Raw genomic sequence first — 23,653 nt, 5'->3', positions numbered from 1 at the left:
TTCTTGGATGATTTCCTTTTATTTTAGGGTTGTTTTATCTTCTTTTTGCTTTTGCTGAATGTGGTGTTTGGTTTGGATATGTGGTGGCCATGTTTTTCAAGTATGTTAACCCCTCCTGATATCTGCTCATCAGTCCTAAACTGACATTATAAGAAATAATCAAAGGTCTTCTTGCAGTGAAAAAGAAAAAAATACAAGAAATAATGGGAGTTCCCATTGCAGCTCATTGGGAACTTACCCGACTCGTGTCCATTAGGACATGGGTTTGTTCCTTGGCCTCAATCAGTGGATTAAGGACTGTGTGTTTCCCTGAGCTATGGTGCAGGATGGCATGTACAGCTCCCTTGACCCCTACCCTGGAACTGCCATAGGCCACAGGTGTAGCTGCAAAAAAGACAAAAGAAAAATTGGAATGGATAGCAAGGGGAACAATCGCACCTTCAAACAACAAAATGGAAGTTCCCATTGTGGCTCAGCAGGTTAAGAACCCAGCTCGTATCCAGGAGGCTGCAGGGTTAATTCCTAGCCTCCCTGGGTTAAGGATCTGGTATAGGGGCAAGCTGCAGCAGAGGGCACAGATGTGTCTCAGATCTTGCATTTCTGTGTCTGTGGTGTAGGCCAGAAGCTGCAGCTGTGATTCCACCCCCAGCTCTGTGTCAAATCGTATGCTGTGTTCACAACCCTTAAAAAAAAAAAAAGAGGAAAGAAGGAAACATACCAAAGGCTGCGAATGAAACCACTTAAAGAAGTTACTATGAATGTTTGCAAACAATGATAAAATCAACTCCACCTATGACAAATAGGGGACAGATAAGAAGATGGAAAATAGGTCATTATAAACAGAAAATATGGGGGAGGGTGTATAACAGTAGATCTTTTAGAACATATTTGAACTTCAATGAGTATCAGTTTAAAACAACTGGACATTGTTATATATCAACATATATGAAACCCAAGGTAACCATAAGTCAAAATCCTCTAACGGATATGTAAAAACAAGGGAAGGGAACATCAGCTTAATACATGAGCTATGAATTTTCAGCTCAAAGATGGAGAGAGGTGGCCTGGTGTGGCTGCAGACAGGCAGGTGGAGGCACAGGTCATCCCGGCAGCCTGGGCTGGTCTGAACCTGGCTGGGGACAAACTTCAGGTCCCCAGGATTCCCAGGGCTGTTTTCAGGCTGGGCAGGCTGGGCCCCACCAGCACACAAATTATACTTTTCGAACATGCATGAGCATTAATCCGTGACAGATCCTCTTCAGCTGTGGATCCTGGTTTGCTAGTCTCATCATTGCCAGTTAATATTCTGCTGGAATCTCGGCATATCAGTGAGTGAAGGAAGTGTTCTCCACTTTCCTTATGAGCTGATATCCTGGGAAGGCTGTGGTGTCTTTGGGAGGCTGTTTTCCCCATCGTCATTGAAAATCATTGCCAGTGTTCAAAATTGGGAGAATATGGAAATCTGAGTTTGCTGGTTTGTTGGTTGTCAGGCTTGCTCCTTTACTTGCTAAGTGTTTGCACATTGGGGCATTTAATATGTTTTTGTGTAGAAGGTACTTTGAGAACAGTCTGTTGCTTTTGGAACTTGCTTGATATTTTAAAGCGTTGATTCTATTTATGTATGTCTGAATGTATGTATTTAGGTATGTATGTATGAAATCAATGGGTTTTCATATATGGTTGGTGGAATTTGTGTTAGCTTTCCTAAGGTTTTCCAATGGGATTCATTTTGATCTTGGTTGGGATGGTGTTAGCAGTTGTGTCAGGTCATAGGAAAGATGAAATTTGAGAGATGATCACACTTGATGAAATAATGGGGCAGCCAATATCTAACCTGTGTATGGAGGAAAGAGAAGCCCATCAAGGGGATTGGGAGGGATCCATTAGTCACATTCCAGGAAGAAATCAGTAGAGTCTGAGGTCCATGGAAGGAAAACAGTGAGTGGGATATCCTGGGGGAGAAAGAGTATGAAAACACAAGAACCCACACTCCTTGGATCGGCAGTTCTGTGAGATGTGAAAAATATTTCGCACCTTCTGTAAGCAACTCCTGTTTTTTTTTTTTTTTTCTGAATGATGGGAGCAGTATCTATGTAGCTGTCTCAAGGGTGTAGTCCTATCTTGAGCAGTATCATGATTTTATTTCTTGGTTTCTTTATTCGTGGTAGACAGTGGTCAACTTCCTGAGGGATGGAAACATGGTTTCATTCATCTTTGAAATGTGGACTGTGTTTGGCACAAGGGGTCTGTAAAACAACACTTATGGTGAATGAATGACTGACTGATGGTTGCTGATTGAGGCCCCAAGTTCACAAATGAAAACAGAAAAACAACTTTTGCTGTAGGGCTAGAACCATTGATCAAGTGCCTTGGCTCCTTGGTTGGCTTTGACCATGGAGTAGAGTGACCCTTGTAGACTCTGTTTGATGGGTATGTGGAGCACTTGATGGTACCACAAGGTGACTGACTGCACTGTCGTTGGTGATTCAGCCTTGCCCTTTCTAGGCTTTCCTTGAATGAAACCTGGTAGATGCTTGGAGGGCAAGTGTCTGAATATGTGTTTCAAATGTTGAGTTTTGTTGAACCCCAATGCTAGGGACCATTTCCAGGGATTTAGCTGTCCAGGTTGTTTTGGTGCTGAAGTTCAGGATACAGGCCCAAGGCAGCAGGAGTCTTAGACCCTGGTTCCACCCCCTGTGAGCTTTACTTTTGTGCTCTAAGACCCACACCCTTGCTGGCTGGCTGTGCTGCCTGTGGGCATATGACTCCTGCTGAGTGGACCCAAAAGTGTGGTTGGTCACAGTGCTTGCTTGCTGTCTGCCTGCCCAGGAGCTGGAGCTGGAGGTGTGAGCCAGAGAGGAGTCAAGCCACACTCTCCCATCTCTCAGTGGGCCCTGGGCATGGCCCCAGCTGGGGATCCAGGATGCTGACCATCCCTCACCTATCTTCCCCAAGCCCCAGCTGGCAGCAAGGCATTGTCGATCAGGGCAGGTCACCAAGGTAATCGGGTGCCTCCATAGTTCACTCTGTGTGGCAGTCCTCTCCTCCTGTAGGCGATGCCCTGTTGGGTTTGGGCCCACTTCCTTCTCTCCTTCTGTTTCCTCCACCTTCCTGTTGCCTCCTCTAGCCTCGGGTCCCTCCTCTGGCTGGCAGGGATCTCTCTCAGATCCTCCAGGGTGGCAGTCAGGCAGCTGGTAGTGCTGTCACCTCCCCAGTGGGCCTGGCCTTTGGCCTCCTGTCCTCAGGAGCCCCACTGGGTGCCTCCCGCCTGGTCCCAGGTCAGGTGAGGTCCCTTTGTGGAAGTTAGTCAGCCTCTGGTCCTCTCTTTTGCCCTCATCTGTTTGCTCCCTTTTCCCAATGGGGCTGTAGGCGTTTCGGCTGGACCAATGTCAAGATGTGTTTGGCCATTTTGGTTTCCTGGAGTCCCACGGCTCAGAGGAGCCCCCCTGGATGCTGACCTCGGATGGGGTGGTGCCTGCTTGGCAGTAGGCTCTGCCGCAGTGTGGCTCAGGGCACCCCGCAGCCCAGGCTGGACTTAACCTGGCCAGGGGCAACCTTCATGTCCCTGGGTTCACGGGGCTGTATGTGGGATGGGCAGGCTGGGCCCTACGAGAGCCTGAAGCCCCTTTTTCTCATTTGCCTGATCAGGAATCCTCCATGGATCCTCTTCCTCCCTGGATGCTGTGGTCCTATTCTCATCATTGTCAGTTCACAATCTACTTGTCTCTCTGCACATTAGTTCATGAAGTAGGTTGTCTCCACTTTCCTCAGGAGCCCATATCCAGGTCAGGCTGTCATTTCTCTGGGAAGCTGGTGTCCCCAAAGAGGGTCAGTGAGAAGCATTCCCAGCGTGGGCTCGAATTTGGGAAGGTCTGGACCTCTGAGGCTGGTGCTTGATGCTTGGTTGTTTGTCTGGCTTGCTTCCTCACTGGCTCTGTGTTTGGAGATTGGAGCATTTAGGAAGTTTGTTCCTAGATGGCACGTTTGGAAAAGTCTGTTGCTTTTGGAACTTGCTTACTATTTTCCAACATTGCTTCTATTTATGTGTTTCTGTGTGTCTGTCTATGTATATGTAGGTATGGAATAAGTGTGTTTTCATATGTTTTGGGTGATATTTGGGTTAGCTTTCCTAAGGTATTCCAGTGGGGTGCATTTTGGTCTTGGTTGGGATGGAGGTAGGGCTTGGGTTAGGTCGTCTGAAAGAGGGATAGAGGAGAGGGGATGGCCATTGAAGAAAGAATGTGGTGGCCCACATCTAATCTGTGTGCAGACAAAGAGAGGTCCATAAAGTTGATTGGGAGGCATCATTCAGTCACCTTTCAGCAATAATTCAAGATATCCTGAGGTCCATGCAAGGAAAATGGTCAGTGAGAGGTTCTGGGGGAGAGAGAGTGTGAAAAATTTGAATCCATGCTCTTTGGGATCAGCAGGTCTGATACAGGAGAAAAAATCCTTTGTGCCCTCTATAAGCAACAGCTTTTTTTTCTGACCTTCAGTAGCAGTATCTTTGTAGCTGTCTCAGATGTTTAGTCCTATCTTGAGGTGCATTGTGCGTGAGTGTGTGTGTGTGTGTGTGTGTGTGTGTGTGTGTGTGTGTGTGTGTGTTTGTATGAATGTATGTCTGTGTGTGCAATTTATTCAGTGGTCAGCATCCCGAGGGAAAGAACCATGGTTTTTATTCATCTTTCAATTAAGGTCGCTGTTTGGCATGTGTCATCAGTAACATACTTACTCTGACTGAATGAATTACTGATGGTTGCTGGTTAAGTCCCCAGATACCTCAGTGAAATAAGAAAGATAGTAAAAGCTGTTGGGCTAGAATCATTGATCAAGTGCATTGGCTCCTTGGTTGGCTTTGGCAGTAGAGTAGTGTGAACCATGTTGAATCCATTTGTTTGATGGTTATGTGGAGATCTTGATGGTACCATAAGGTGACTGACTTCACTGTAATTGGTGATTCAGCCTTGCCCTTCCTTGGATTTCCTTGAATGAAACCTGGTAGATGATCAGAGGGCAAGAGTCCTAAATTTTGTTGCAAATGATGAGGTTGGGTGAGCACCATTTCTATCACCATTTTCAAGGACTAGCTGTCCATATGTTGTTGGTGGTGAAGTAAAGGATACAGACCCAAGGTTATCTGATTTTGTGCATGTAGAATAGGACCAAAAATATTGTTTTTGAGCAGATAGAAAGCAGTTCACGTATGGCATAGCAGGTTCAGGATCTGGAGTTGTCATATCCATGGTTTGGATTCCTAGTGTGGTTCATATATTTTGGATTTTATTCACACTCTTAGGGCCATACCCATGGCACCTGGATGGTCCAAGACTGTGGGTGGAATCAAAGCTGCAACTGCGAGCAGATACTACAGGGACAAAAACGCTAGATCTGAGCCGTGTCCGTTTCCCAAATCACAAGTCACGGCAATGTTAAATCCTCAGCCAACTTAGCGATGCCATGTATTGACACCATGCCATCATAGTTACTATTCAGATTCCCTTCTGCTGAGCCATGACGGAAACTTCTGTGGCATAGGTTTGAAAGACTTCTGGACTGGGATCTACCATATGCCATGGGTTCTACCAAACAGAAACATTCCTAAGTTGAGAGACATTGGGGGAATGATCCTGCTTCTCATGTAACCCACTTTTAGAGACTTGGTTTGGAGCATGGGTTCCAGAGGCATGCTTTCTGTCGTCTCATTCAGGCCTTGCCACCCACAGGTTACCTGTTCCCAGGACAGGGTCACGGCCCCCAGCCTAATGTTCCCCATGCGACCAACGGGAACCATTGCAACACACAGATGGCTGCTATGAGAAGTGCGTGGGTTTGTGTGCATTTCCACATGTGACCACAGGACCTGGATCCTCTGGTGCATCCCTGGTAGTGACTGGGACACAAGCTAGGGTGTTTACTCCCATGCCTTCTTGACTCTCCTTTGAGGAGTGATCCCAGCCAGAACGTCATTGAACCCATCCTTGGTGGGCCAAATATGCTTGTTCTCAAAACAGGTTATGAGGTATTCCTGCTGTGGAATAGTGGATTCACAATCAGGCGTGTCTCTGCAGCATTGCTGGTTCTATCCCTGGACGAGAGCAGGGGGTCCAGGATCCAGCATTTCTCTCGATAACTCTAGCCTAGGCTGCACATTTGGCTCAGACACTACCTCGGGCCCCAAATACTGCATGCTGCAGGTACAGCCAATAAAGGAAAAAATGCCTAGTCTCATCAGGCTCTGGCTGTCAACTACAGAGTGGTTTTCTTTGAAAGGACACTGAACTTCTCCTGGGGAAAAGGAATATATATGACATCCTAACATATATATGGTATACTGTATTCATTGACTTTTAACTTTAGGTACAGGCATATGTGTATCCATGCTTCTCTGTGATCTAATAAATCTACACACACACACACACACACACACACACACACACACACACACGCACACACACACACTTAAATATATGATCATCAATCTGATAGAGCATAACATCATCTCACCAGAGAAAGGCACATCTTCTCCTTGAGGAGTCACTGTGAGCCTTCTCCATTTCCCTCCAAGGATTCCACTCTAATCTATTTCATGAGCTTTCTTCTCAGATGCCAGAGCTGTGAGAGGAAGGTGGATGCTGGCTGTGGTGGGGGTGAGGGAAGGAATGGGACAGGCTGATAGACACAGGGGACCCCACCCTGGAGAGCTCTGCTCTCCTTTCTGGTCTGCACTTGAGAAGGGCCTCTGAGGTAGGCCTAGTGGTGTTGGATCCTCCTGGAACACAGTGTGCCCTGGTGTCCTGATCTAGGCCCTGGAGTCGAGGTGGAATTCCCCAGGTCCAGGCATTTCTCAAAACCGCCTTCCTCTGTCCATGTGGGCCCTGCCTATTTCCCACCTCCTCTCTGTCCTTCATGATGGGCTGAGGGGTTCACCAAGCCTGACAAGGTCCCAGCCCCACAGAGCCGCAGGCTGCCATCCCGTTGGAGGTGACCTGTCACAACAGACCCTCAAGCCATCAGAAAAGATCCACAGGGATGATGTTGGCCAGCATGTGTGCACTGAAGGCCCTGTGTGCTAGGGAGGGCCTCCGTGGTGGAGAACTACCCCTTTCAGCATGGTGGCCAGAGAAGGCTTCCTGGAGGAGGTGGCCTTTGAGCTGAGGCTGGATGATACAGCTCCAGCCATGGGAAGAGGCCAGCAACCAGAACGGCCAGTGCAGGTGCCCCAAGGAGGGAAGAAGCCAGGGTTGGAGTTCTCCACAGAAGCCCCCGGATGCTCAGAGCCAGATTGGGGAAGGCCTCCCTGGTGCCAAGGGAAAGGGAGGGCAAGGCATCAGAAGGCTTTGGGGTTGAGGGGTTTGTTTGGCCTTCTTTTGCATCTGTAAGACAAATCAAACCAACCACAAAACAAAACAATAACACAGGGACAATGCAGGAGGGGAAAGATGATGTTCCTTTGACCAGTTCCTCCCAATTCCTCTCCTATTCAAGGAAGCTTTGTGAGTTGAAAGGATCAATGTGAGACAGCCACAATGGTTTAGTGCAAAGGGGACCTTTGATTGGAATCAAAATACAGTCCTTATCCACGTTCAATGTGAGGGCCCAGGAACCTGAAATGCAGGTATTCCTGAGAATGATATGAAATGAATCCCTTGTTGAGCCAATCCTGATGAGGCACGGTGGTGCCAGCAAATGTAACTTGGAGGAGGGAGAGCATCAGTTAGAGAGAGAAGTTGGACTGGAAAGAGAGAAATCCACTCTCCTTGTCTAGGGCGATGTCACAGGTGTAGTTCTCGGTGTGGCTCTGTGTGTTGAGACCCAGCTGGTCTGAGCATGGCATCCAACCTGGGTGGGACTTGGGGAGCCTGAGCTCTCTTGGTGCAAACTTCCTGCTTCCTGTGGAAGCTGAGGAGCAAGGGGGTACCCTGGGAATTGCAGGCATATGTGGGCCGTGTGTGGAAAAGTAGGTGCCACAGCCCTTCTCGGGAAAGCCTGGAGCTCAACCTGGAGGTGGGCCAGCCTTTGTTTCATGGCAGCATTTCCCCTTCTGAGCTCCAGGAGCTGTCTCTCAGCCCACAGAGCTGCCATCCCTCTTGTGTGGGCTCTAGCCTCCTAGAAGAGGATCTCATTCTGGTAAGAGACAGTGGTCCTGGCCACCTCTCTGCCCATGTCTTCCACTATCTTCTTGTAGACTCTGCCCTGCTAATGCAGAGAGCCCAAGCGTCTGAACACCTGGGGGCATTTCTTCTGTAAGGTGAGGCCACGAGCCTCCTCCTCAATGGATCTTCTCAGGAGTTTCTTGAGGTGCTCTTCATGTAATTGGGACAGCATCCCGATGTGGAGCTGAAGCTCCTGAATCTCCCTTTCCAGCTGAGAGTTCTCTGCCTGTAAGGATGTGCACTCAGTTTGTAGACTTTGTCCTTGTCCCGCAAGCTCTCCATTCATCTGATGGTCTTCAGGCAGTTCTCTGGAGATGGCCTTGATGTATTCTTCATGCTTTTGTAAGGGCACTTTGCAGTGCCAAGCATGCATGAGAAGCTTCCTTTGGCATTCTGGCAGCCGTGCTGGTGGGCAGTCATTGTCCGCAAGTCATGTTCCTTCTGCTTCCCAAGGCTCAGGCCAATGGATTGTCTTCAGGGTGCTTTCAGCCAGAGATGGCAGCTGGATCCCTTTCTCCTCCAGGACCCACACCTCTGTGTGTATAAACATTCACACACATATTTTTGTTCCCTCAGGACCCACATTCTCTGCTTCCATCCCTCTGTTTCCTGGCAGAGCTTTTGCAGACATGGCTGAAGATGAATGTTTTCCTTCAGCCCAAATATGGGTTTCTCCTGGAGGTGGTGGACCTTCTCCTGGGATGTTTCCAAGGTGTTTTAGGCCTTGAACCCTTGGGCTTTTTAGGCTTCTGAGTTGGCTCCAAGGGATAGGATCTGTCCTTGGACATGAGCCCACATCAGCCCGAGACAGCACAGGTGAGAGGGCTCCCTCTTCCGTCCTTTGCCAAGGAAGCTTTCCCTATTGGGAGATGACATGTTGGGGATGTGATGAAGTGCCGCCAAGCACGGGCTTTGCAAGTTGGGGGTGCTGGCCTATGCAGCGGGTGACTGGAGGGCTTCAAGCCCTCGGGCCATGCATACAATTTTCCCCCAGCCTTTCTGTAGACTTCAGCCCAGCCAGAACCCATCTCAGCCAGTTCTCTTCCTCTTCTGAAATGATGCCCACTCTGGACAACCAAGACCAGAAGAGAGCCCAGAGTGGGGTGTCCCAGGGAAGCTCCAGGAAACATAGAACTCCTCTCAAGGTGTCCAATACCACCAGGAGAGTGTCCACAGGAAATCCAGGGCTGGCAGCCAAAACATTTTGGTAGCAGGCAGCAGGCCCTCTCCGGCCCCACAGGCACCACAGCTCTGCCTCTGACTATGGGCCAAAACTGACGCCACGGAACTCTGCTGCCCAAACACGCAGGTGCCTGGCAACCAGGGCAGATGGCCTTTAGGGCTGGGGGAGGGGGCGGCCCACCAGGTTCTAGAGATGGCTCTGCCCCTTGCTCCGTGAACTCTCCTGAGCACTTCCTTTGGGGTGAGCAAAGGGTGGATTGCCACCTGGAGCTTGATGGGGCCACGTGCCAACCTAGAAGGTCAGGCAGTGCCCTGGTTCTGCTGGGTGTCAGGATCCTATTTGGACAAGGATCTGGCTGGTGGCAATTCAGTCGACCTCAGAATTTGTCCACCAGTAGGGTGCATTAGGTTTTCCTAAAACTCATACATTCGTATATTCCCACTTCAAAAAGTGCAAAAGGGTTGGTCATCCAAACGGAGTTCCCCTTGTGGCTCAACAGTAACGGACCGAAGTCCTCTCCATGAGGAAGTGGGTTTGATCCCTGGCCTTGCTCAGTGGGAGTTTGCAGATGCGTCTCCGATCCTGTGTGGCATGGTTGTGGCATTGACTTAGGTGGGCAAGTGTAGCTCCAAACTGACCCCTAGCCTAGGTGCTTCCCCATGCCATGGCTGAGGACCTTAAAAGTCAAAATAAATGCTTTTTTAAAAAGATACACTTGCCCTCCTATTGGTATTGAGGCAGTGAAGTAAGGAATCTTTGCATCTTTGCCCAGGGCATAAGTTAGTAAGTGAATTTTATCAGAAGAATGTTATCCACTGAAATGCTATCATCATGTACATATGGATGTACAATGTGGCCTTTATTGGTCAACATAGAAAGAAGAGAATGACCCACTCCCTGTTAGTTCTTGAAAAAGTTGTGGCTTGTGCAAAGAAATATGGCTCCAAAGAATGGGAAGATCCTCCACCAGGACCAGAGAGCACAGTTGCTCATGGAAGGGCTAAGGGTCAGTCTGCACGGGTGCTCTGTGACCTCTGTGTGAATGGCAAAAGAGGTGGACAGAGACATGGATGGACTCATGCATAAGCCTTAGAACTGAGTTGTGGTGGGGGTGAGGAAAAGGAATAGAGATGTTAGCTATGGACATGTTTTCCTACGAAACTAGTGACAGTGGGCATGTCAATGGGTTCCAATTTAAAAAAAAAAAAGAGGAAACCCAGGGTGCCTGTTGTCCAAAAGACTGGTGGAGAGGCTGGTTGTACCATTTAAATGGGTTGATTTTTCAGAAGACGACTCATTAAGGATGAGCCAATGATTTGACATTCTTGTCCTTTTTCTTTTCACAGGCAAGGGATCCAAATAGGTCAAAGGTCCAAAAATGGAGTTTGAACCAAAAGCCCCTGCCTGCCAGAACTGAATTCCACTGGTACCATTTTTCTTGGCATCTTCCTAGGTAGAGGCCATTTTCAGCATGTTTAAGGAAAACCATATGTGTTCAGTTTACAGAAGTATAGGAAAAGGAATAAATGTATTCCTATCTTTCCTTTCACACATATGGTATTCTAGTCCTCCAAATGGTTTTTTGGTTTTTGCTTGATAGCCTCTAAAGACAAGGACTGCTCCATGACAAAAGAATTAGGCAAACTTGCTAACCGCTGTGTGTCAGTGCCGATGGAGCTTGGAATATATGTGGCCTTGGTCAGAGGACACCCAGGGGACGAATGTCTGTGGCTGGTGGTACACATCATCTCAAAAAGACTTGTATTGCAGTGGACAGATCCAGACTTTTCCACATGTCAGGTCTGGGTAACCATGCAAGCACCACCACATGCTTCCTTGATGTATGACATCATGCATATTCACCTGGCTGAGCCTCAGTAACACTGTCTGCAAAACAGGGACAGTAACACTCTCAATCTCCCATGGCCTTGCATGAGGATTTGACTACAGAAATTCCAGGGACAGCAATGCATGATCTGAGCCATGTGCATGACCAAATAAGACGTGGCAGCAATGCTGGATCCTCAGGATACTGAACAATGCCAAGGAATGACTAACCATGCCCTCGTGGTTACTAGACAGTGTACCTTTGGCTGATCCATGAGGGGAATTCCTGTGGCACAGGTTTGGAAGATATCTGGAGTGGGATCTTCCAGATGACGTCTGTCGGCGAAAACACAGACCACCCCAAGATGTGAGGCAGCGGGTATTATCCCAATTCTCGGGTTCCACACTTGGAGAGACTTGGTTAGGAGAGTGGGGTCCAGAGACAGGCTTTCTGTCATCTCCTTCGGGCCTTTCCAACCACCGGTTCCATGATCCCAGGACAGGGTCCCTTCCCCCAGCCTCAGGTTCCCCATGTGACCCATGGGACCCATTGGAATACACAGATGGCTTTGGGGCCAGCAGTCAAACCCATTTGGTGGCAGGAAGCAGGACCTTCCCAGCACCACAGGCACCACAGCTCTGCCTCTGACTATGGGCCCCAGTGGCCCCCATGGAACTCTGCCACCCAAACTCACAGGTGTATGGCAACCAGGGCAGATGGCCATTAGGGCTGAGGGAGTGGGAGGCCCACCAGGTTCTAGAAGGCCCTGCTCTCTGATTCCTGTGCTTCCTGCTCAGGGATCTCACCAGAGCCCTGCCTTTGGGGAGAGGCAATGGCTGATGGAAGCCTGGAGGTGAATGTGTCAATGGGCCATCCTCGATGGTCAGGCAGTGCCTTGGCTCATCTGGGCATCATTCTCCAATCTGGAAAACGATCTAGCTGTTGGAAAGACAGTCAACCTTAGACTTAGCCCCCTGTAGTGTGCATTTTGTTTTTCAAGAAAATCATATATTCATAAAATCCACTTTCATAAAATCAAAATCCAAGGCCATCAAAGCAGAGGGCCCCTTGTGGCTCAGCAGTAATGGACCCGAGGAATATCCATGAGGAAGCGGGTTTAATACCTGGCCTTGCTCAGTGGGTGAAGGATCCATGATCTCTGGATTAGAAGGTAGACCCATCGTGAATCACGGTGGACCAAGCCCATGGTGGTGGCATAGGCCAGCGTATTTAGCTCTGATGGACAGCCACCCTAGGAACTTCTCCATGCCATGGGTGGGGCCCCCAAAATCAAGATAAAATCTTTTTTAAAATAAAAAGACACAGCTGTAATCCTGTTATTATTGAGGCATTGACGTAACCATTCTTTGCATCTTTGCACAGGGCATATGATATTACATGAATTTTATCAGAAGAAAGATATCCATTGAAATCCTATCACCGTGTACACAGGTATCTACCATGTGGCCTTTATTTCTCATCAGAGAAAGATGAGAAAGACCCACTCCCCGCTAGCTCTTGAAATTGTTGTGGTTCATGCAATGAAATAGTATTCAAAGGAAGGGAAAAATCCTCCACCAGGAACAGAGAACCCCATTGCTCCTGGAAAGGTGAAGCGTCAATCTGCACGGGTGCTCTGTATCTTCTGTGTGGCTTCTGAATGAGGTGGGCAGAGAGATGGATGGGCTCATGCATCAGCGTTATCACGCAGGTGAGTCACGGCGAGTGAAGCAAGAGAGACGTTGGGTATGGACAGGTTTTCATGAGTGACCATGGGCATGTCAATGGTTTCCATTTGAAAAAGAAATCCCTATTGCCTGTTGTGCAAAAGCCTTGTAGAGAAGTTTGCTGTGCCATTTACCTGGTTGACTTTTCAGAAGATGCTTCATGAGAGTTTTAATTTTTAGTCTCATATCCTAGATGGAGATGTTGTTTTGGCCTATCTAAGGTCATGCCTATGTCATAAGTTTAAGGAGATCTAGGAAGTGGTCTAATAAACGCTTTCATTTCCTTTCCCACCAATGGTAGTCTCATCATCCAACTGGCTTTTGGATTTTGGCTTGATAGCCTCTAATGCAGGGTACTGTTCCATAAACCAAAGAATGAGGCAGCCCAGAAGTGAAAGCTTGCTTGAGTTTTAGGCCACCTGCTGAACCGCTGGCAGGCAGACTTGTGTGTATATGCCGATGGAGCTTGGACTACAGGTGGCCTTGGTTAGAGGATACCCAGGGGATGAAGGGCTGTGGCTGGGGGTACCCCTCAGCTCAAACTGCCTTGCATGGCAATGGCAAGATCCTGACTTTTCCCCTTCTCAGGTTTGGGGACCCATTCAAGCTCCACCACCTGCTCCCTTGATGCATGACATCATGCACATTCACCCTGCTGAGCCTCAGTCTGCCTGTCTGCACAATGGGGACAGTCACAAGCTCAGCCTCCCAGGGGCTTGCATGAGAACATGACTCCAGACCATACAGGGACAGCCGTGCCAGATCTGAGCTATGTCCATGAACCACATAGCAGATCCCAGCAATGCTGGATCCATAGCCTACTGAACGATGCCAAGGAATGAATCCATGCCGTCGTGGTAACTAGTCAGTTTCCCTTCTGCGGAGCCATGATGGGAACGCTTGTGTCACAGGTGTGGAAGTCCTCTAGACTGTCATATTCCAGATGACGTGTGTCAGCCAAATAACCGACCACCCCATGTTGGAAGACGACATGGAGAGACTTGGTTTGGATTTTGGGGTCCAGAGACTGGTCTTCTGTCATCTCCTTCAGGCCTTTTCATCCACTAGTTCCATTATCCCAGGACAGGGTCCCTTCCCACAGCCTCAGATTCCCCCATGTGACCTGTGGGAACCACTGGAATACACAGATGGCTTTGGGGCCGGCAGCCCAACCCATTTGCGTGTAGGAAGCAGGCCCTTCCCAGCACCACAGGCACCACAACTCTGCCTCTGACCATGGGCCCCAGTGGACCCCATGGAACTCTCCCCCCCAACTCACAGGTACCTCTCATCCAGATGGCCATTATGGCTTGAAGCCCCTCATCTCTGATTCCTGTGCTTCCTCCTCAGAGACCTCTCTGGAGCACTGCATTTGGGGAGAGGCAATGTCTGATGGAACCCTGGAGTTGGTTGTGCAATGGCCCACCTAGATGGTCTGCTAGTGCCCTTGTTCATCTGGGCATCATTTGTCTCATCTGGAAAATGATCTCACTGGTGGAAAGACATTCAACGTTAAGTTTTCCACCTCTAGAGTGCATCTTTTTTTTTCAAGATAATCTTATATTCATAAATTTCATTTTTGAAATTCCAGAAATGGAATTCAGCAAAGCAGAGGGTCCCTTGTGGCTCAGCAGTAATGGACCTAATGAATGTCCATGAGGAAGCGGGTTTGATTCCTGGCCTTGCTCATTGTGTGAAGGATCCGGGAGCTGGGATTAGCTTCTTTACCCATCACGGATCACAGCGGGCCATCTGGAAAACCATCTGTCTGGTGGCAAGACAGCCAACCTACATGTTGTTGTTCACATGTAGGGTGCATTTTTTTTTTCAAGAAAATCATACTTTCATTAAATACAGTTTTGAGAAATACAAAAGGGGTAGTTATCAAAGCAGAGGTCCCCTCGTGGCTCAGCAGTAATGGACCCAAGGAATGTCCATGAGGAAGCGGGTTTGATCCCTTGCCTTAATCAGTGGGTAAAGGATCCGTGAGCTTTGGATTAAGTTGCAGAACCATCACGGATCACGGGGCCAAAGGGAATGACTGGGGCATAGGGCAGCATGTTTAGCTCTGATTGACTTCCAGTCTAGGAAATCTTCCTTGCCAAGAGAGGGGCCCCAAAATAAAGAAAAATCTACTTTTAAAAAATATATATACAGGTATACTTCTGTTATTACTGAGGCATTGAATTAATGAATCTTTGCATCTTTACCAAGGGCATATGTTATTACATGTATTTTATTTGAAGAAATGTATCTGCTGAAATATTATCACTATGTACACAGGGATCTACTGTGTGGCCTTTATTTCTCATCAGAGAAAGATGAGAAAAACCCACTCCCTGCTAGCTCTTGAAATCATTGTGGTTCATGCAGAGAAATAATGGGCCAAAGAAGGGGAAAATTCTCCACCAGGAAAAGAGAACACCATTGCTCCTGGAAAGGTGAAGTGTCAATTAGCACAAGTGCCCTGTATCTTCTGTGTGGCTTGTGAAGGAGGTGTGCAGAGTGATGGATGGACTCATGCAAAAGAAATATCACTGAGGTGAATCACGGTGGGTGAAAAAGAGAGACGTTGGGTATGGACAGGTTTTCATACAAAATGAGTGACCATGGGCATGTCAATGTTTTCCATTTAAAAAAGAAATCCCTGTTGCCTGTCGTGTGAAAGACTTGTGGAGAGGCTTGCTGTGCCATTTACCTGGTTGACTTTTCAGAAGATGCTTCATGAGAGTTTTAATTTTTAGTCTCATTTCCTAGATAGAGATGTTGTTTTGGCCTATCTAAGGACATGCCTATGTCATAAATTTAAGGAGGTCTAGGAAGTGATCTAATAAACGCTTTCATTTCCTTTCCCACCAATGGTAGTCTCATCCTCCAATTGGCTTTTTGTTTTGGCTTGATAACCTCTAATGAAAAGGACCGTTCAATAACCAAAGAATGACACAGCCCAGAACCGAAAGTAGGCTTGGATTTTAGGCCACATGTTGTACCTCTGGCAGGCCGACATGTGTGTATATGCAGATGAAGCTTGGACTCCAGGTGGCCTTGGTTAGAGGACACCCAGGCGGCAAAGGGCTGTTGCTGGGTTACCTGTCAGTTCTCGGTAACCATCCAAGCACCACCACCTGCTTCCTGGATATAAGATATCACACATGTTCACCTGGCTGAGCCTCCACATCCCTATCTGTACAACGCCGACAGTAAGACTCTCAGCCTCCCTGGGGCTTGCATGAGAATATGACTACAGACAATACAGGGACAACAATGCCAGGTCTGAGCTGTGTACATGCCCCAAATAACAGGTCCCAGCAATGCTGGATCCTCACCATACTGAATGATGCCACGGATTGACCCCATGCTGTCATGGTGACTAGTCAGTTTCCCTTCAGCAGAGCCATGATCGAAACTCTTGTGGCACAGCTCTGCCTCTGACCATGGGCCCCAACGGACCCCATGGAACTCTACCACCCAAACACACAGGTGCCCAGCCAGCAGGGCAGATGGCCGTCAGGGCTGAGGGAGCGGGAGGCCCACCAGATTCTAGAAGGCCCTTCTCTCTGATTCCTGTGCTTCCTGCTCAGGGATCTCACCGGAGCCCTGCCTTTGGGGAGAGCCAAGGGCTGATGGAAGCCTGAAGCTGGATGTGGCAACAGGGCAACCTAGATGGTCAGGCAGTGCCCTTGCTAATTTGGGTTTCATTTTTCCAATCTGGAATATGATCTGTCTGGTGGCAAGACAGTCAAACTTAGAGGTGGTCCACATATAGGGAGCAATTATTTTTCTACAGGAAATTCATACATTCATCAAATCTACTTTCAGAAATTCCAGAAGTGGAGGTCATAAAAGCAGAGTGCCCCTTGTGGCTAGCAGTAATGGACCCAAGGAATGTCTGTGAGGAAGCAGATTTGATCCCTGGCCTTGCTCATTGGTTTAAGGATCCGTCAACTGTGGATTAGATCTTAGAACAACCTCGGATCACGGTTGGCCATGCCAATGCGGTGGGGTAGGCCAGCATGTGTAGCTCTGATTGACCAACAGCCTAGGAACATCTCCATGCCAAGGATGGGGCCCCCATAATCAAGATAATATCCACTTTTTCAGAAAAAATTTACACCTTGCCTCCTGTTATTATTGAGGCATTGAAGTAACGAATCTTTGCATCTTTGCCCAGGATGTACGTTACTATATGAATTTTATCTGAAGAATGATATTCATTGAAATCCTATCACCTTGTACACAGGGATCTACTGTGTGCCCTTTATTTCTCCTCAGATAAAGAAAAGAAAGACCCACTCCCTGCTATCTCTTGAAATTATTGTGGTTCATGCAATGAAATGATGCACAAAAGAATTGGAAAATCCTCAACCAGGAAAGGAGAACACCATTGCTCCTGGAAAGGTGAGTTGTCAATCTGCACGGGTGCTCTGTATCTTCTGTGTGGCTTCTGAATGAGGTGGGCAGATAGATGGATGAAGTCATACATAAGTATTATCACCGAGGTGAAACAAAAGAGGAATTATTTATGGACAGTTTTTCATACAAATTTAGTGATCATGGGCATGCCAAAGTTTTCCATTTCAAAAATGATATCCCTGTTTCCTGTTTGCTAAAGAATTGTGGAGAGGCTTGCTGTGCCTTTTACCTGGTTGATTATTCAGAAGAAGATGCATGAAAGAATAGGCAATGGTTTTACTTTGTTGACCTTTTTGTTTCACGGGCAATAGATCCATATTGATCAAAAGTTCAAAAAAGAATTTGAAGATAAAAGCCCTACCTGCCAGCACTGGGTAACACTGGTACCATTTTTGTGTTGAATTTTCTAGATAGAGATGTCATTTTGGCCTGTTGAAGGAAATACATATATCATAATTTTAAGGTGGTCTAGGAAGTGGTCTAATATATGCTTTCATTTCCTTTCCCACCAATGGTGGTCTCATCCACCAACCTGCTTTTGGGTTTTGGATGGATAACTTCTAAAGTAAAGGACTGTTCCATAAAAATAGAATGACACAGCCCAGAACTGAAAGCCTGCTTGTTGTTTATGCAACCTGGTGAACGGCTGGCAGGCCGACTTCTATGTATATGCCAATGGAGCTTGGACTCCAGGTGGCCTTGGTCAGAGGACACCCAGGGGACGAAGGGCTGTGGCTGGGGGTACCCCTCAGCTCAAAAGGACTTGCATGGCAATGGCAAGATCCAGACATTTCCACCTGTCAGGTAGGGGTACCCATCAAAGCGCCACCACCTGCATCCTTAATGTATGACCTCATGCATGTTCACATGACTGACCCTAGTATCCCTGTCTGCACAACGGGGACAGTAACACTCTCAGACCCTCAGCAGCTTGCATGAGAACATGACTACAAACAAAAAAAGGCACAGCAATTCCAGATCTGGGCCGTGTCCATGACCCAAGGAACAGGTCCCAGTAATGCTGGATCCTCAGGATACTGAACGATGCCAAGGAATGACCTCATGCCCTCATGGTGACTAGGCAAATTCACTTCAGCTGAGCCATGATGGGAACCCCTGTGGCACAGGTTTGGAGAACCTCTGAACTGGGATCTTCCAGATGACATGTGTAGGCCAAAACACAGACCACCCCAACTTGTGAGGCAGTGGAAGTTATCATGTTTATTGGCTACCCAACTTGGAGAGACTTGGTTTGGAGTGTGGGGTCCAGAGGCAAGACTTCTGTCATCTCCTTTGGGGCTTGCCAACCACCAGTTCCATGATTCCAGGACAGGGTATATTCCTACAGCCTCAGGTTCCCTCATGTGACCCGTGGGACCCATTGGAATACACACATGGCTTGGGGGCTGGCAGCCAAACTCATTTGGTGGCAGGAAGCAGGCCCTTCCCAGGCACCACAGCTCTGCCTCTGACCATGGACCCCAATGGACCCCACGGAACTCTGCCACCCAAACACACAAGTGTACGGCAACCAGGGCAGATGGCCATTAGGGCTGAGGGAGCGGGAGGCCTACCAGGTTCTAGAAGGCCCTGCTCTCTGATTCCTGTGCTTCCTGCTCAGGGATCTCCCCGGAGCCCTGCCTTTGGGGAGAGGCAATGGCTGATGGAAGCCTGGATCTGGATGTGTCAACGGGCCATCCTCGATGGTCAGGCAGTGCCTTGGCTCATCTGGGCATCATTTTTCCCATCTGGAAAATGATCTGTCTGGTGGCAAGACAATCAACCTTAGACGTTGTCCACCTGTATGGGGCACATTTCTTTTTTTTTTTTAAAGAAAATCATACATTCATAAATTCCACATTCAAAATATCCAGAAGTGGAAGTCATAAAAACAGAAGGCACCATGTGGCTAAGCAGTAATGGACCCAAGTAATGTCCATGAGGGAGCAGGTTTGATCCCTGGCCTTGCTCAGTGGGTTAATGATCCGTGAACTGTGGATTAGGTGGCAGACCCATCTCGGATTGTGTTTGGGCTAGTCCACGGCTGTGTTGTAGGACAGCATGTGTAGCTTGATTGACCAGCAGCCTAGGAACTTTTCCATGCCATGGCTGAGGCACACAAAATCAAGATAACATATCCTTTAAAAAAAAAGATACACATGTCCTCCTGTTATTATTGAGGCATTGAAGTAATGAATCTTTGCATCTTTGTGTAGGGCATGCGTTAGTACATGAATTTTATCAGATGAATGATATCCATTGAAATCCTATCACCATGAACACAGGGATCTACCATGTGGCCTTTATATCTCATTAGACAAAGGAAAGAAAGACCCACTCCCTGCTATCTCTTGAAATAGTTGTGGTTCATGCAATGAAATAATGCTCAAATGAAGGGGAAAATCCTCCACCAGGAACAGAGAACACCATTGCTCCAGGAACAGTGAAGTATCAATCTACAAGAGTTCTCTGAATCTTCTCTGTGGCTTCTGAAGGAGGTGGTCAGAGAGATGGATGGACTTATGCATAAGCATTATCACCGAGGTGATTCGTGGTTAGTGAAACATGAGAGGTGTTAGGTATGGACAGGTTTTCATACAAAATTAGTGACTGTGGGCATGTCAATGGTTTCCATGTAAAAAACGAAATCCCTTTTGCCTCTTGTTTGAGAGACTTGTGGTGAGGCTTACTGTGCTTTTTACCTGGTTGAGCTTTGAGAAGGAAATACATGAAATTACAGCCAATGGTTTTGATTCTTGACATTTTTCTTTTCATTGGCAATAGATCCACAGATTTCAAAGGTCCAAAAACAGAATTTGAAGAAAAAAGCCCTAGATACCAGCACTGAGTTGCACTGGTACCATTTTTAGTTGCATTTCCTAGATAGAGATAACATTTTGGTCAACTGAAGGACATACATAGGTCTTAAGTTTAAGGAGGTCAAGGAAGTTGTTTAATATATGCTATCATTTCATTTCCCAATAGTGGTAGTCTTGTCCTCAAAAGGGATTTTTGGTTTTGGCCTGATAAGCTCTAAAGAGAAGGATCATTCCATAATCAAAGAACATCGCAGCACAGAACCGAATGCTTGCTTGGGGTTTAGGCAACCTGGAGAACCTCTGGCAGGCCAACTTGCGTGTATGTGATGATGGAACATGGACTCCAGGTGGCCTTGGTCAAAGGATACCCAGGGGACGAAGGGTTGTGGCTGGGGGTACCCCTCAACTCAAAAGCACTTGCATGGCAATGGCAAGAGCCAGACATTTGCACCTGTCAGGACTGGGTACACATCCAAGCTCTACCACCTAATTCCCTGATGTATGAAACCACACACGTTCACCTGGCTGAACCTCCGTATCCCTGTCTGCACAACAGGGATGGTCACAGTCTCAGCCTCCCAGGGGCTTGCATGAGAACATGACTTCAGAAAATACAGGGACAGCAATGCCAGATCTGAGCCATGTCCATGATCGAAATAACAGGGAAGAGCAATTCTGAATCCTAGGATACTCAAAAATGCCTATGACAGCATGCCCACATGGTTATGAGTCAGTTTCACTTCAGTTGAGCCATGATGGGAATTCCTGTGGCATAGTTATGGTGGACATATGGACTGGATTCTTACAGAACATGTTACAGCCAAAAAAGAGTCAACCCAAAGTTGTGAGGCAGCGGGGATGATCCTGCTTCTCTGCTACCCCACATGGAGAGACTTGGTTTGGAGGGTGGGGTCCAGAGACAGACCTCCTGTCATCTCCATCTGGCCTTGCCAACCACTGGTTCCATGATCCCAGGACAGGGTCCCTTCCCCCAGCCTCAGGTTCCCCATGCGACCCGTGGGAACCATTGGAACACACAAGTGGCTTTGGGGCCGGCAGCCAAACTCATTTGATGGCAGGAAGCAGGCCCTTCCCAGCACCACAGGCACCACAGCTCTGCCTCTGACCATGGGCCCCAATGGACCCCACGGAACTCTGCCACCCAAACACACAGGTGCCCAGCCAGCAGGGCAGATGGCCGTTAGGGCTGAGGGAGCGGGAGGCCTACCAGGTTCTAGAAGGCCCTGCTCTCTGATTCCTGTGCTTCCTGCTCAGGGATCTCCCCGGAGCCCTGCCTTTGGGGAGAGGCAATGGCTGATGGAAGCCTGGATCTGGATGTGTCAACGGGCCATCCTCGATGGTCAGGCAGTGCCTTGGCTCATCTGGGCATCATTTTTCCCATCTGGAAAATGATCTGTCTGGTGGCAAGACAATCAACCTTAGACGTTGTCCACCTGTAGGGTGCATTTTTTGTTGTTGTTGTTGAGGAAAATCATACAGTCATAAAATCCATTTTTAAATTCCAGAAGGAGAGGTCATAAAGCAGAGGGCCCCATGTGGCTCAGCATTAATGACCCAAGTAATGTCCATGAGGAAGCAGGTTTGATCGCTGGCCTTGCTCAGTGGGTGAATGATCCCTGAGCTCTGGATTAGCTTCTATACCCATCAGGGATCACGGACGGCCAAGTGAGTGACTAGCAGCCTAGTAACTCCTCCATACCCTGGGTGTGTCCCACAAAATCAACATAAAATCTACTTTAAAAAAAAAAGGATGCAACTGGACTCCTGCTATAATAGAGGTATTGAACAACGACTCTTTGCCTCTTTGTTCAGGGCGTATGTTAGTGCAAGTATTTTATCAGAAGAAAGGTATCCATTGAAATATTATCAGCATATTCAAAGGGATCTACCTTGTGGCCTTTATTCCTCATCAGAGAAAGATGCGAAAAACCCACTCCCTGCTAGCTCTTGAAATTGTTGTGGTTCATGCAATGAAATAATGCACAAAGGATGGGGAAAATCCACCACCAGGAACAGAGAACACCATTGCTCCTGGAAAGGTGAAGTGTCAATTAGCACGGGTGCTCTGTATCTTCTGTGTGGCATCTGAAAGAGGTGGGCAGAGAGATGGATGGGCTCATGCATCAGCATTATCCCCAAGGTGAGTTGTGGTGAGTGAAAAAAGAGAGGCTTTAGGTATGGACAGGTTATCATAGAGAATTCATGACCATGGGCATGTCAATGATTTCCATTTAAAAAAGAAATCCCTGTTGCCTGTTGTGTGAAAGACTTGTGGAGAGGCTTGCTGTGCCATTTACCTGGTTGATTTTTCAGAAGATGATTCATGAAAAAAATTAATTTTTAGTTTCATTTCCTAGATAGAGATGTCGTTTGGGCCTATTGTAGGAAATACCTATGTCATAAGTTTAAGGAGAGCTAGGAAGTGGACTCATATATGCTTTCATTTCCTTTCCCACCAATGGTAGTCTCGTCCTCCAACCGGCATATTTGTTTTGGCTTGATAACCCCTAAAGAAAAGGACTGTTCCATAATCAAAGAACGTCGCAGCACAGAACCAAAAAAAAAAAAAAAAAAAGCATGTGTGGGGTTTAGGCAACCTGGCAAAGTGCTGGCAGGCTGACTTGTATGTATGTGCCAAGAGAGCTTGGACTCCAGGTGGCCGTGGTCAGAGGACACCCAGGGGATGAAGGGCTGTGGCTGGGGGTACCCCTTAGCTCAAATGGCCTTGCAAGGCAATGGCAAGATCCAGACATTTCCACCTGTCAGGGCTCAGTACAAATCCAAGCACCACCACCTGCTCCCTTGATGTATGACATCATGTAGGATCACCTGGCTGAGCCACAGTATCCAAGTCTGCACAACGGGACAGTCACACTCTCGGCCTCCCAGGGGCTTGCATGAGAACATGACTCCAGAAATACAGGGAGAGCAATGCCAGATCTGAGCCGTGTCCATGACCCGAGTAACAGGGCACACCAATGTGGGATCCTCAGGCTACTTAACGATGCCAAGGCATGACCCCATGCCCTCATGGTGACTAGTCAGTATCCCTTCTGCTGAGCCATGATGGGAACTCCTGTGGCACAAGATTGGGAGACCTCAGGACTGGGATCTTCCAGATGACATGTTTTGGCCAAAACACAGACCACCCCAAGTTGTGAGGCAGCGGGGATGATCCTGCTTCTCTGCTACCCCACATGGAGAGACTTGGTTTGGAGGGTGGGGTCCAGAGACAGATCTCCTGTCATCTCCATCTGGCCTTGCCAACCACTGGTTCCATGATCCCAGGACAGGGTCCCTTCCCCCAGCCTCAGGTTCCCCATGCGACCCATGGGAACCATTGGAATACACAGACGGCTATGTGTCTAGTAACCAAACCCATTTGGTGGCAGGAAGCAGGCCCTTCCCTGCACCACAGGCACCACAGCTCTACCTGTGACCATGGGCCCCAGTTGACCCCACGGACTCTGCCACTCAACACACAGTTGCCTGTCAACCAGGGAAAGTTC

At 48.0% G+C, this 23,653-nt stretch overlaps 1 long non-coding RNA gene across 2 annotated transcripts; it reads left to right on the top strand.

Moving 5' to 3' along the window:
* The first annotated feature begins 5,564 nt into the window (after positions 1 to 5,564).
* Positions 5,565 to 20,048, top strand: LOC110255466 (uncharacterized). Of its 2 annotated transcripts, XR_014816791.1 has the most exons (6): positions 5,565 to 8,969; positions 10,683 to 10,762; positions 12,548 to 12,616; positions 12,746 to 12,875; positions 17,164 to 17,289; positions 19,521 to 20,048. It is a non-coding gene; the product is annotated as an uncharacterized LOC110255466 (long non-coding RNA). The 2 variants fall into 2 exon arrangements; XR_014816790.1 differs by lacking the exons at positions 5,565 to 8,969; positions 10,683 to 10,762; positions 12,548 to 12,616; positions 12,746 to 12,875 and adding an exon at positions 13,480 to 15,443.
* Positions 20,049 to 23,653: the final 3,605 nt, after the last annotated feature.

This window comes from Sus scrofa, chromosome 9, assembly GCF_054392235.1.
Source record: "Sus scrofa isolate SSC_HxYL_T2T_F1_AM1 chromosome 9, Sscrofa_HxYL_maternal_Yorkshire_Landrace_v2.0, whole genome shotgun sequence".
Classification (NCBI taxonomy): domain Eukaryota; kingdom Metazoa; phylum Chordata; class Mammalia; order Artiodactyla; family Suidae; genus Sus; species Sus scrofa.
Note: the sequence above shows the minus strand (reverse complement) of the source record. Positions and strands in the feature narration are given on the sequence as shown.